The sequence below is a fragment of the Asparagus officinalis genome, chromosome 10 (assembly GCF_001876935.1).
Source record: "Asparagus officinalis chromosome 10, Aspof.V1, whole genome shotgun sequence".
In the NCBI taxonomy this organism is placed as follows: Eukaryota; Viridiplantae; Streptophyta; class Magnoliopsida; order Asparagales; family Asparagaceae; genus Asparagus; species Asparagus officinalis.
Window position 1 is genome coordinate 21,696,238 of NC_033803.1, and position 5,371 is coordinate 21,701,608.

A 5,371-nucleotide genomic window follows, 5' to 3' on the forward strand; every position below is an offset into this window, starting at 1 on the left:
CACCGCGCTGTGCAGCGGGTACATTGAACCTCCGGCGGTAGATCCCAACTCCACTGGCGACCTACAAACAAAGAGACGCCCAACTCAGGTTAAAACTCGCAGATCAAACTAAAAGGGGGGGAAAAGAAGAAAATGGTTAAAATTGTTGACCTAGAAATCGAAGTGAAGCGGCGACGTGGAGAAGGGGAAGCGGAAGCGGGTCCCTTGGCGAAAAAAGACGATCGAGAGGCAGCGGCGGTGGCCTGGGATCTGGAGATTTGAGATTTGATGGAGGAGAGAGAAGTGCGGGTCATGGATCTGATGCAACGAGAAGCCATTGGAAGAGAGAGGCTAAGGAGAGATCTTTTCTGATTGACAAATGAAGAGGATTGATTTCACTCGATTGAGCTTTTGGGGTTTAGGGTTTACTAGATTGTATGCACGTGCCTTCTACGTGGTTCAATATCATTATCCATTTTTTTTCTATTTTCTTACTTAGCTCGGTTGCAAAATATTTCTTTTAATTTCATGTGAAATTTTTTTTGGGAAAAATGTGTCAAGACTCCAAAAGCAAAAACTTCATGTGACCAGTCCCTTGTATTTTCCCCCATGTGGATAAGCCCCAAATACCTACAGTATTTGTGACGAGGCCCTAAAGTATCACTTTTAAAAAAAAAACCCATGGGAAGTTACGAACTTACTCCTTTGATGGGACTGTACTCGTTTACTGCGCACCCTTCCTATTCAAGAATCATGCCTCTCTCTCTCATCTCTCTCTCTCTCTCTCTCTCTCTCTCTCTCTCTCTAAAACCAAGGACTTTCTGAAGTCTGTCACCCTCGCCCTCGCCCTCCTCGCCGTCGTCGCCTCCGCCCAGGGCCCCAAGCCTCCCCTCGAGTTCGCCGCCGCCTCCCCTCCTCTCCTCCGCCCGCCCTCCTCGCCATAGCTCGCCGTCGCTCCCCGTCTCACCCTCGACTACGCCGGAGTTCGTCGCTGCCACTCTCCGCCTTAAGTTCAGCGTTTCCCTCTCCTCCTCTCCTCCACCCGAGCTTGCAGCTGGAGCTCGCCACCCACCTAGCCCGTGATCGCCGTCGCTCCGATCATGATGGTCTGCAGAGACCACCTGCTCCAATTTCAGTGTATTAGAACTAAATGTCATCAATGCATTTACATCACGAGCAGATTTCAAATTTGATATATGCAGATTTATTAGTTCTATGTTTGTTGGTTTTGGTTCCTTTCACGAGCTTTGAAATGAAAGCTAAGTCATCAATGAATCATTCTGAGTGCTAATATATTATGTTGAAAAGAATTATAAGTTTATTTCAGTCCCCTCTGGGAAGCAAAGTTTCTTTTACTGTTGAAATATGTTCTTTAATGTTTGCCATAGTTTTGCTAGTTTAAATCAAGCTGGCTTACGAATTTTGCCTTCTGTTGTAAGAAGCTGCCAACATCATCCATAATATTTCTCTTTTTTCCCCTTATCACTGAAATACCACGTTAGTTCTATTTTATACCACGTTAGTTCTAATTTATACCACGTTAGTTCTAATTTATAACAAGTTAGTTCTAATTTATCTATTTTATATCATGTTAGTTCTAATTTATACCAAGTTGGTTCTAATTTATACCACGTTAGTTCTATTTTATACCAAGTTAGTTCTATTTTATACCACGTCAGTTCTAATTTATACCAAGTTAGTTCTAATTTATATCAAGTTAGTTCTATTTTATAACAAGTTAGTTCTAATTTAAACCACATTAGTTCTAATTTATACCAAGTTAGTTCTATTTTATACCAAGTTAGCTCTAATTTTAACCACGTTAGTTCTAATTTATACCACGTTAATTCTAATTTATACCACGTTAATTCTATTTTATAACACGTTAGTTCTAATTTATACCAAGTTAGTTCTATTTTATACCACGCTAGTTCTAATTTATACCACATTAGTTCTAATTTATACCACGTTAGTTCTAATTTATACCATTTTAGTTCTATTTTATAGCACGTTAGTTCTATTCTGTAGAGTGTTAGTTCTAATCTGAACAGTGTTAGTTCTATTCTGTAGAGTGTTAGTTCTAATCTGCACAGTGTTAGTTCTATTCTGTAGAGTGTTAGTTCTAATCTGCACAGTGTTAGTTCTATTCTGTAGAGTGTTAGTTCTAATCTGCACAGTGTTAGTTCTATTCTGTAGCGTGTGATGGCTTGTTAGTTCTATTTTATTACACGTTATATCTAATTTATACTACGTTATATCTAATTTATGTTAGTTCTAATTTAAATCACGTTATAAACCTAATTTATACCATGTTATATCTCATTTATACCAAGTTAGTTCTATTTTATAACAAGTTAGTTCTAAAATTTATACCATGTTTTGCTAATTTATACCATGTTTTGCTAATTTATACCATGTTTTGCTAATTTGCCAAAACCAATGCACAAATCCCTATATTAATACAATCATACATCTCTAATAACTTGTTATCAAGTATATCTGTGACCTCAAATCATTTACCACAATAGGATTATTTATCACCAATAATTCACATATCTTCATAACAAAAAATGCGGGGTTTTACAATTAGTATCTTGAGGTCTTTAAAAGATTGGTGACCATTCAATTCATAAACGAATTTTGTATATGAATTTACTTGCAATATGTCCATTAAACTTTTAATTGTAGTTTGACTCAAATTCATATTAACTTTTAGTTGTTATTTTACTCATATTTACATTATCTAATATTTTTATTTAATTTTATAGCTTATTCTTCATACCATAGAAGTAAAACTAAAAATATGAAGAATTATTTTCTTACGAAATTAGAGCATGAAGATTATAATATATTTCACCATATACTTTAAATATAAAAAAATCTCTTTGATGCTAGGTCCCTATCAAATCTTACTCCAAACAATGTGAATGGAAAATGCTATTATAACTCACTTACCTAGAGCAATTATATTGTATATAGGACATATACAGTAGTCTCATGTATTTTCTGGTTCTGACTGCAAAATATGCAAGAGTGGTTGTCTCGTATATTTTCTGATTTTAATTACTTTTATAATTAATATTCTCTGATTGCAAAGGACTATTAGTCCCGTCTAATTTAAAGATAATTTTTATACAAAATCAACCTCTTTGTTGCTAGTCTTGATGGTGTGGCAAAAAAGAGGTCAATTTTATTAATTATTATGTAAAATAGTTAATTTTGCTAATATTTTTAAAAAGTAATCTTTTTAAAAATTCTCCTAAAATTAACTGTTAATTCAAAATATAAAATGAGTGAAAAAACCTAAACATTCTGGTGATTAATTGACCCATAAATAGGAAAAAAATAATAATTGAAATAAAAGTATATTTAAATTAAATCTAACAAGGCACTTCATAGAATGAAGCATGAAATGGATCCAAGAAATTATTAAAAAAGAATTAAAGAAACTATTTTTTTTAAAAATATGAGATCGAGAGATAGAGGGAGAGAGGGAGAGAAGACCTCACCGACATGAATTCTATTTCTCTTTGAGCGTGACAGCAAAATTGGTGGAGAATGAGCGAGGAGAAAAGTGAACAGAATAGGTGACAAAGTGGGCGTGCTTATATAAATAGGTTATTAAGATATTCGTCTTGAAATCTTAAATACATACATGTTAGTCCCTAACATCTTTGTAATTGCTCATTTATAATGATATTACTATTCATTATTAAATTAATTTTATTATATAAGATTATATACCCTTTTTAATAAATTATAAAGTATATATATGGAAACCTTGATGCTTATAGCCAGTAGTTGGGTTCCACAAAATAGGTTAACTTTACATTGTAGTTTACTACTGGTAATACTATTGACAATCCCATTTCCTTTCCTATTTATCTTATTATTCACACTTTTCTGATGTAAGTCCTCTTTTGCTAGTCACTCAATTGTCTATATTTTATTTTTATAATATCAGATGTTAGAATATTCTTTTCTGTTTAAAAAGTATCGACATGATTTTCTTAAAAAATATATATACATAGTAGCAATAATATATACTTTAGTTCAATTTAAACATTGGTTTGAAGCCATTTAGAATGAGGTTATTTCTATGCTAGAATGGTGACATAATGATTACATAATCCAAAAGTCAAAGAAGAAATTTCTACGAAGGAAAAGTAATTTAATACGTTAAATTAACAAGTAATTCATAAAATATACATGGGCAGTATAGAGAACTATAGAAAGTAAGGTATATATCTTCATAAAAAATTTATAGTAAGTGACCAACTATAATCATCCTAATTTAAGCATAAATAATAATTATTTTAGTTATTAATTTGATACGCGTAATTATAAAAAAATCTCAAGCAAAAAATAGGAATTGAAATTGTATTATCCTATAGATAAATAAATAAATAAAATTTAAAATTAATAATTTAAATTATTAACTGCCAAATATTAGTTCATATGAGAAAGTAAAACAATCTATGGTCTATATACCTATATAGTCAATCGATTAAACGCATTAAAATTATAATGACCACAGTTAAAATTATATGGTAGGTTCACATTAAATATAATTTATAAAAAAATAGTACATTAAAGTCAAAACCTTTTAACCACTATATAAATTATTTGAAATTTTTTGCATGTATAAACTATACTGCCTAGGAATAGTAATGTACACACTTAACTATAGCCTAATATATCTTAAGAACGACTTACTCTTCAATATCATTATTAATTGATGTATCTACGCATTACACTAAAAACACAATGAAAATTTAAAAAACTACTGAAGAAATACCCTCAAGTTTTTAAAATTGTAAAAACAAACACCCTAAACTTTTATAATTAACAAATACACAAAACTATTAAAAATTATATTGAAATCAAGGAGCTACAAAAAATCATTGAAAATTTTTAAAATTTGGAGGGGTAATTTGGAATGTACTAAACTTTAAGTTTGTTTTTTTTTGTAAATTTCAAATCTAATAGATTTTTAATTAGTTATGTTTTTTTTAAAAAAATTATGGGTAATATTGACCATGGAAAGTTTTTCCTAAACCTATATTTTTAAAGGGAGTATGATATTTTTTATAATTTTTTTGTTTTCTAGGGGTTGCTAGTAATTTTGTATATTCATTTTAGTGTCTATAGGATAGAATTCTCATGGGTTTTTTTTGAAAATTATGAATATTAGGGTTTTTTGTAATTTTTAAATTTATAGGCCTTTTCTATAGATTGTAAATTGCTTATAGACTATTTATAATTCCTATATTTTAATTTACTAATGTGTTTGAAATTCTCAGGCTGTTTTTTATAAAATTAAAAATTTGAGTATTTGTCTATAATTTTTGAAACTTTTAGGGTGTTTTCTATAAATTATAAATTGTGTAGG